A 9,726-nucleotide genomic window follows, 5' to 3' on the forward strand; every position below is an offset into this window, starting at 1 on the left:
CGTGCTGGTTTTTCTTTCTAATTTTTCTAATAATTCTTTCTAATATTTATTTATTTACCCTCTAATATTCATTTATTTACCTCTTTAATGCAGTTCATGTGTGTTACCAAGTGCTCCCGTGTCACCGCCCGGTTTATATCATAATATTCGCGTTTTATCAGGTGAATAAAAGGCTGAGAGGCCGAGACTGAGTTACAGTGTGGCAATAGTCTTGCTACTAAATCTGGAGATGCATTAGCGTGGTTTGTTACTATGAGAATGCATTTAATGTTGTTGTGGCTGTACTTTAATTATGCGTTAAAGGTATTTTTAATGATGCAGTGATAACTTGTCAGTGTGATTTCCTGATGTAGGGAAAAAAGTATAAACTTAAAGCTACCATTGCTATATCTTGTAGCCAAGTCTCATGTTCCAACTAAGAGCGGCTGACACAATCCATTACCCTTTGTCACATCTCAGCAATTCTTCCCAAACTTTGCCCTGTCGGCTCTCTGCCCCAAGTTGGTTGGCTGATTGATTGAGGAATGCTAGCTGGAATGGTACAGCTGCTTTCATACAGTGACATTAAAGGGAGATGACTACTCATGTCCCTACTTGTGACTACAAAGTCACAAGTGTTTTATGGTAGGTTTGTAACATGATGTAGTTAGCCATGTTTGCAGGGTGCTATTGCTTGATCCTTGTCTTGAAATCAGCCTGTTATGGTCAAATTATATACTTTTGAAAAACCTTTGATTTACTTGCATTTCCTAGAATATGTCGGGATAATATTGTCCAGACTCTTCCTGCCTTGGGAATATTGGGGTCTTTGAAGAACTGTTTTTGTGGCAACTTTTGGCAGATTACGATCAAAAATGGGAGAAAACAAGCTGTGACTCCTTTATGCTTGCTGGTCTCTCTCTCCAAGAGTTGGAAAGAAAGATCAGTAAGGAGGAGGTCAAAGCAAAGGTATTTGACTGCCTGCAAGTGCCTCAACAATTGAGGATTTGTAATCGCTCAGTTTAATGTACACCAAAGAATTCACATAAGAAAACATGCACAAATGCCAAAGCCACAGGAAAATCTTGAACCAACATTTGTACTTTTTGGACACAAAATCAATAAGAAAACTTGCAGGAAGATGGTATTTGTTGTTTTAGTTCTTCTAAAGCTGGCTATCTGAGGCTTTTTAGCTTTGTTTTGTACAGGTGTGAAGTTTGGGCATATGTGCAGGATTATGACTGCACATGTCTGACAGTTCTTAACTACTAATACAGCCACTAAAAATTTTAGTAAGCTGTTATAGCTTTCAGGAATGCTAAATTGTTACAAGTGTCATGAAGGTAACCACCTGAAAGGAAGAAAGATTCCTTGTCAACACAGGTGAGAGGAGAATTGTCTAAAGCACTTGACCTTTTTGTTTCTGTTATTTGCATGACTGCTGATAAAGCTGCATTTCAGAGGTTGCATTAAAAGAACGTAGGTTCACTTAGTCAAGCACTTAGATATTAGCAGATGCATGTAGTGATTCTTTTTCCCCATGCTGTCTGAATGTTGACTTGGTTTGGACTACTTCTCCTCTTGTATTCTTGTGTTATCCTTCCCTTCTGTTTTTAATTTTATTTTTTTTACCCCCCCCCTCCATAACTCCTATGTCACATTCAGTATGTGGGTGCTTCTGGATTAGATGTGACGTGATAAGGCAGGCAGTTGTTTGAGATTGGTCCTGCATTTGTTCTAGAAACTATGTATAAGGAATTAGCTTAGACTAATATTAGCATACAGAATCGTAAAATTGTAGCATGCTTTTGGTTGACTGAGACCTTAAAGATCATCTAGTTCCAACTACCCTGCCAAGGGCAGGTATGCCACTTACTAGATCAGGTTGCTCAGAGCCCCATCCAACCTGGCTTTGAACACTTTCAGAGGTAGAGCACCCACAATTTCTCCTTATTGTATGCTGTATCCTTCCTTCTGTTGTATCTTTCCTTCTGTGTATCCTTATTCATAATTTGTGTTTCTAAACATAAGCTGTGGAGGGCAGCAATGTAACCAATGCATTCAGAATGTGCAACTTGGGCCAGTCCGAAGATTCTTTCTATGAGCCTACCAGTTTTTTGTTCTTGGAGATTATGCCTTTCTTCTTAAAAACCTATTTTCCAAGTCATAGTTTCAGGGGGAAAGGTCGTGTTTGGGCAGGAGGGAAGTGCAAAGTGGATTGCAACAGAAAGGAAGGGAATTAAGGAGTGGCGAATTTGTAAACAAGAAAGGCAAAGCAGTTGCTTCTTCCCTTCTACTGAAATTGCTAAAAGGCTTTAGTAGAAACAGAAGCTCAAAAAGGAAACAGCTTTCACTATCCATGAATTAACTCAGCTTAAAACCCACATGGCTTCTGAGGTTGCTCCACACAGGTTTGATGCCTCTTGCAATCATCTTTGTTTGTGCAAGTTCTTGGAATTCATTGCTTAAAATCAGGCTCTTGGACTGTGGACTTCTGTAATTCATTATTATTACCTTACAGTGAGGGATAATGACAGTATTACCTGTTGAGTGGTGAGCCATGGGAAAGTAAAGACAGTTTATTCAGAAGAAAATAGCTTCTTAAAACTGTGTGGGTTTACATGCTTATATTACTATAGAATCGTTTAGGTTGGAAAAGACCTCTAAAATTATATAGTCCAACCATTAACCCAGCACTGCCACCATCACCAAAACATGTCTTTAAGTGCCACATCTACACACCTTTTAAATACCTCCAGGGATGGTGACTCAACCTTTTCCCTGGGCGGCCTGATCCAGTGCTTGACAATTCTTTCTGTGAAGTTTTCCAAACATCCAATCTAAACCTGCCCTGGTGCAACTTAGGCTGTGTCCTCTCATCCTATAGCTTGTTACTCGAGAGGTGAGACCACTCCCCACCTTGCTACAACCTCCTTTCAGGTAGTTGTAGAGACCAAAGAGTTCTCTGCTCACCCTCCTTTCCAGGCTAAACAACCACAGCCCCCTCAGCTGCTCCTTATAAGATCTGTGCTCCAGACCCTTCACCAGCTTTGTTGCTCTTTGGATGCTCTCCAGCACCTCAGTGTCTTTCTTGTATGTTATGCCCATCTCACCTATGAAATTTCTAGCTCATGAAAAGTATTGCAGATCACATGTTTGGCCTCTTATCTTATGGTGACAGTTACATGCTTTCAGATTTTTTTGGAAAGAGCATTTTGACAGTTGCCCGTATTGGCAATGTTACTTTACACCATTTAAAATCAGTGTCTTTTTAAGTATTTTTAGAAACAGGTCAGACAGATTTGTGATGCTTTTTCAGAAAAATTATGAATATATAATATGTGTAGTGTGAAACACAGAGAAAATGGGGTGACCTCTTTGGCAATATCCAGCTTGGAAACTTGTGCTTTAATGTGAGGTTTATAATTTCCTTTGGTATGAATGTTCCATAAAGAAAAGTAAGCTCTTTGTCTTCATAAACACATTAAGAAAAGCTTGCCTGGAATCAAGGCAATTTCAGATAAATTACACCTCTTGGAGTCTGTTTGCTCCTCTGCTGGAAAAATATATAGGTGTCATCTGTCAAGTACTCTGTTTCTTTTATATTAAACACAACTAGGCCTGCTGGGTGGTAAGTGGGAGGTTTAGAGTGGACAGGGTGAGATTTATTATTTCTTTTAGACTGATGGTTGTTGCTGTGTTTAATTCAACATTCTTGAATTTTTCAAAGACTTCACATTTTACTGGAACCAGTAGAAGATGGTGAAAGTTGTGGGTTTTCTACAGCTCTAGAAAATCAGGCCTTCAGTCTCAAGCTAGCACTTATTAGTATTTCTGAATTCTAGTTTTAATTTTTTATTAAGTCAGAAATTAGTAAAAATTTGTTCTATAGCTGACCAGTAAAATGCAATAATAAAGCATTCACTAACTGCCTTGCTGGTGTTAATATCCCCCACTGGAGAGTTCAGATTTTTTTCTTTGTTTTCTTTATTTTTATAGGGCTGCCTTCCAGTTACAGCTTTCAAGAGTTATCTGCTTTCCAGATCTGAATGGAATTCTTCTGCATCAGGACAGTCAGTAACTTATTCTTGGGAGATGCAGAAAGTCATGCTGTAGATTCTTTTGGAAGTCTAAGGACTTCCACAGATGTAGATCCTTTTTCCTATTTAAGTACCTGCCACCAGCTGATCAAATCATGCTCTTCTGGAACCTTTGCCAAAATTTGATTTGTACAGTGTTGGTGGTAGATATGTTGAATGGAGTTGGGAACGTTAGGACTTGGCACTGTGTTAAAAATAGTATTTTGAAATGAATTATTTGCTGCACTGTAGGAAGGCTTATTCAGGAACAAGCATAATGGATTGGTGCTAACATCCATCTTGTCCAGTACTTTGATCCTGACAGTTATGAACAGCAAAGGCTACAGAGGAACTAATTTTGGGGCCGGCGCCATAATCTCCATTCTATGTTGGCAAGAAGCCTATTCTTGGTCTTCTAAAGATTTGCTGAAGCTCTGAAGCATAAAGCTTGCTATCTTTTGAAGAAAAATAAAACAATTTTGATTCCTCTGGTTGCGTTATGAAAACATCTGTTCCACCTTCACATATTTGTAGACTCTTGTCTCAGTGACTTTCTATAGCAGTGAGTTCTACTGACACTATATGGTGATTTTTTTTTTCCTTTAAAGGAAAGGTTTTTTTCTTTTTCTTAGCAGGAGGGACAATTGTTCCTGATCAGCCCTTTCATATCATTATTTCATTTCTCTGCAGTTAATCTAAATATCTAGTAAGCTGTACTGTTTACAAAAATTAAAGAGGTTGATTATCATGACAGACTGTGGGAAAAGCCTGAGTTTAGCTGGCTTAATCTTGTCTTATGTAGGCAACTCGGGACAATAGATCATTGCAGAAAGTTGTTTTACAGACATCATTTAAGCCACTTGTATTTTTGCATACCCTCTTCAAAGTAAATTTTGGTAATAGCTGGCAGTATGCCTTTGAATCAAAACATTGACATTCACTATTGTCAGTGAATGTTCTCAGACTGTGTATGAATAGCCTGTGTACATGGCTGAAATGGTAGCATCTTTTTACGAATAATTTGTGTTTAGAGCCAGTTGTTTCCCACAGAAAGAAAAAAAGGCATTATAATTGTTTTGGTAAGCTGGTGTGCTTTTGCTTTGTCCTATCTTACTTTTGCATAGTTATCTAAACTACTTTTCATAGGACTGTTCAGCAGAAAGCAGGTATCACCTAATTGTTACTTACAGCTGTTGGACTTCTGTAAGAAATGTTATTTTGTTTCTCCTCCATGATATCTACATTTTTGTGGGTTCGTTTGTTGTGGGGTTTTGTTCATTTTTTAATGCAAAGCAAAGCAAGTGCTTTTATTCCATGCACTTGGTGAAATGTGTGCTAAACTTGTGCTTTATTCTTTCTTGTCAGGTTGTCCATTGCTGTTGTACTTGAAGAGGTGACCATTTGCTGTGAGTTAATAGTGTTTATTCTCTCTTCTATGTGTTTCTCCTCCTTCTCCTTCTGTGAAATAACACTACAAAAGGAAAATATACTGTGCAAGATTTTCTCCTTGGAGTTAATAAATGCTCACTTCATTGAGAAAGATGTTCTTTAAAACATACGAGAATAAAATAAAAAAAAGATGCTCTGGTATGTTACTATGTTGTGTGCCTAAACCTGAAAAAGAGGTAACCTTGCCCCAAACAGCTTACAGTTTGTTGAGGATCCAGCCAGTGTGTGTAATCAACACTAGGAAAACCAAGGGAGAATAAAGGAAACATCAGTTATATGTTAACATGAACAAACTTTGTAAAATTACTGTAAGCCCCTACTGCCCATCCGTTTAAGACACAGTGTCATTGCAGGAGTAATCTTGAGGGGTGTGAAAGAACCAAAGAAAGTAGTGTTAAGAACTTCACTTGAGGAAGAAGATGTCTCTCTGCATATGGAAAAAAAGTGTAAAGAGTGTTGTAGTAACCTGTAGTGACAGCTTGTTTTGCTGTATGTCTTGGGCCTTGGGCTGTCAGAACATTTTATGCTGTAGCATACTGGAACCTCCTGCTAAGTTTTGTTCTCCATAGCTTCTCTTACCTGGCTTTGTGTGATTTAAGGGTGGGGAGAAGGGGTATAAAGTGGAAAATAACTCTGACTATGTATGACCAAAAAAGTCCCTGAGGTATTACAAGAGTTTATATTTCTGTTTTCCACTTTGTTGTTTCTATAAAAAAGTATATACTGTTTCTTAGAAGTCCCTGTGTTGTGGAGTTGTGCTGGATTTTGGAGGTCAGTGTGGCTGGACTGTGTAGATATCAAAACATTCAAGTATCATATCTTTCCCTAGTGTAACTATTGTTTGGCTGATGTAATGATCTACAGCCCAGATATGTAGTTTAGGAAGGATCAGCAAGAAGTTCCATTTTGAAAATATCTGTCAGACGGAATTGCAAGCAATAAAAATATAATCATTAGTTAATTTTTTTCTGATATATATATAAGATTTATTTTTCCACATGGAAATTGTTATTATAATACAATTTTACTGGATTTTTCTACAAGTACAAATGGTTCTCTTAAGTGTAGTCTGTTAAAAAAACTAGCAACTCAACAAAAACCAAATCAATATGGATATATCTGGCTCTTCGGTTTGTATTATATAATGTTTCCAGTGATTATATTCTCTCTTCTTCTGTCTGAGGCAGATAAAACTGCATAAATATAAAACTGAAATCTGCAATATATTGCATTTGAAGGTATGGATAAATACATAAAGGGTCAGTCTACAGTAGGAAAATTCTCCTTGGGAAGACTAAACAGTTCACAAAATTTCTGACAGAGTGTTTGTTAAACAGAGAGGAAAAACAAAAGCTCACACCTATATAGCTTTAGGGTGAAAATGCTGGATATCACTAGGACCTTGCTATCATAGGTTTCCACATAATTTTTAGAAAAATACCCACTCAGCTTCATTCTCAGCCAGTGCATTACATTCTCTTACACTGGAGGTAAAGTTTTTACTTGTTCATATGTAGTTCACTATCTTTCATCTAAATTACATCCCTTTTAGTAAAGCTGGCTTTTATCTTCGGTTTAGGGGTCTACCTAATTAAAACTTGAAATATGTTATAGTTTGGGAGCCTGTTATGAAGTCCATGTGTGTTAGACTTCTAGTGTTCTGAAAAACCAAAGAGATGATCCAGGTTTCAGAGTTGCGCTCTGAGCCATTGCCAGAGATCCACTCCCTATGGATACTGCAGAACTGTCAAGGGCAGTTTTGATAGATGTTACTTCTGCTGATGTTCACGTGTAAATGCTCACTTCTAACAAGCATGTGTCCCAGCCCATCCACTCATTCCCCAACTTCACCTTCCTATATGCCATGTGCTGTATTTTGGTTAGGTAGCTGCAGATAGGTCTGAATATTACGCTGCATCTTTTTTTAAAGAATGTCCTGATATTTCACTGTACTATGTGATATTTTACACAGAAGTTTTTGTATTAATTAACTGGTAGCAATCTTTGCTTGACAATAATTGATGGAAGCACAAAAAGGAATCCTGTTCTACTTGGATTGTAAAAAAATTAACCAAAATTAGAAAAGGCATAACCCACTCCCCCATAGCAAGTATGCAAGTGTTTATGAAAATTGTAGCCCACGTGATACTAGCCACTAGGTATAGATATGAGTCAAGTGCTGATAAAGGCCATGAAAAAAATACCTTTAAGATATGATCAAATTTAGAAAATTAGTAATTTTTTCTCAGTGCAACTGCAGGAGATAACAATAAGATATTAGTTGGAATGAGAAAATATGTAATCACTATATTTAAATTTTAAATTTAAAAAATTGGTAGTACTAAGGTAGTAACAAAGTGTTTGGGTTATTTTTTTTCTTTCTTTTTTTCTTCCTGTCCAGATTTGTGTTCCTGAGTTGTTTGGCTACTTCTGTTTATTCCTCCCACTGTCAAAGAATGCAACAAAGTTCTGTCTACACAGAAGGGAAATGCTACAAGTAATCCAGCCTGTTGACAGGAAGATCAGTAAGTGGGAAATATGTGATGAGATGTTAGGCTCAATAAAACTATGAAATGAAGTGAGAAGGGTTTGTTTTGCTTTGTTTTCTTCTCTATTCTAGGGAGGGTTTTTTTTGGAGGAGAGGCTGGTTTCTGTCTGTTGATAAACCTTCTAAAATTGAAACAGTCAGTAAAGTTGTAAAGTAAGAGATCAACTTTATAGCACATATAACTCCAAAGCCGGAATTCTGAGCACATGTAAGGCAAAAGGTACAAAACACAAACCCTGTTCAAGAAACTTATTCACTGTGTTGAGAATAATAGTATACTGGTGTGCAAGTTTCGAGTTGGCTTCCCGCCAAGTCTCCAAAACTTGACAACGAGACCTGCTTCCCAGAGAGGGAAGAAAAAAATGAACCACAGGAAAAAAACTGAAAAAAGTTTGAACAAAACAGGATTCTATCAAAAATAGATATTTACAATTATATATATATATAATTTGAATATATCATCCACAACAGGGAGCTCCCAAGGGGGGGGAAAAGGGAAAAGGGAGGGGGAAACAGGGATAAAAAGAAGCCTAAACCCAAATATCTCCTAAATATACCCGTTAATAGAGAGCTAGTCAATAAATATAAAAACCGAATTAAATACTTCCCTGATCGGGACAGCAGAGCTGTGCAAGGCAGCAGCCAACTCCCCCACGCCTCCCGGAGAGACCGGAGATAACGGCAGGTCTGAGTAGCAGGCCCTGGCCTATAGAAGCAAAGCCCGTCTACGGAGAGACCTGTCACCTTCAGCCACCGGAAGAGAGAAGGGAGCGAACTCTCTTATCTGCGGCTTTTTATATGTTGTGTTATGGAAAGGAATAGCATGGAATACTTCCTAAGTCATTCCCCTAGTTCCTTCCTGGTTACAAGCTGGTCTCCAGGAAGGCCTAGGGTGAAAACTATCACATTCTCCACCCCTTATTCCATACTATTTCTTTACGCAACACCTGTGTCTCACATTTGCCCATACCCCGCGCATATATATACATATATAGTCCATGTTTATTTTTCCGAAGGCTGTCATCTGTCGTGGAAGACCAGCATCAACAGCAGCTCGGTTTGGATTCTTGGCCCTTTCGTCACAATCACAGTTCTGGTTTAGGGCTGGCTCATTGGTTTGGGCTGTCTCATCATCGGACATCCTTGGATACCAGTGTCAGCTTTGTTCAGGTCTTTTTCGTCTGGTGTCTGGTCTCCTGTAAAACACAACTTAAGGCACAGAATTAGTTTTTCCCCAGGGTTAGGTTTCCTCGAGGCACACATTGGATCTCTCCATCCTCCCTCATAACCCACCAGGTATTTCCGGGCCCTTGAGCAAAAACAATCCCACGAATGGGTTTGTCTTGGCCTGAGGGAGGAGTAATCTAAACGGCCTTACCTAACATGCCTTTTAGATGGATCGCTGGAACTTTGTCTCCATCTACAGTGTGGAGGGATTCTGCTTGGGCTCGATTGATAGAGCCTCTAGTATTTACTAGCCAGGTGGCCTTGGCTAAGTTCTATCCCAATTTTTGTAAGTTCCCCCACCTAGTGCCTTTAGAGTTGTCTTCAACAGTCCATTACATCTTTCTACTTTTCCTGCAGCAGGTGCATGATATGGAATGTGATATACCCATTCAATACCATGCTCCTGTGCCCAAGTGGCCACTAGACTGTTCTTGAAATGAGTCC

General features: G+C 38.5%; 1 long non-coding RNA gene across 3 annotated transcripts in view; it reads left to right on the forward strand.

Annotated features, from left to right (window-relative positions):
- The window catches only part of LOC120323268, a 9,053-nt gene extending 964 nt beyond the window's left edge, over nucleotides 1-8,089 (forward strand). For 2 of the 3 annotated variants that reach the window (XR_005563576.1, XR_005563577.1), the window contains exons 2-3: nucleotides 94-5,464; nucleotides 7,909-8,089. This is a non-coding gene — a long non-coding RNA (uncharacterized LOC120323268). Of the gene's footprint in view, nucleotides 1-5; nucleotides 5,465-7,908 lie in introns of those variants that run through there. The other variant, XR_005563575.1, reaches the window with a different exon arrangement.
- The last annotated feature ends 1,637 nt before the right edge of the window (nucleotides 8,090-9,726 follow it).

The sequence above is a fragment of the Pipra filicauda genome, unplaced genomic scaffold, assembly GCF_003945595.2.
Source record: "Pipra filicauda isolate LSUMZ 115617 unplaced genomic scaffold, ASM394559v2 scaffold221_size1283894_pilon, whole genome shotgun sequence".
Taxonomy (NCBI): domain Eukaryota; kingdom Metazoa; phylum Chordata; class Aves; order Passeriformes; family Pipridae; genus Pipra; species Pipra filicauda.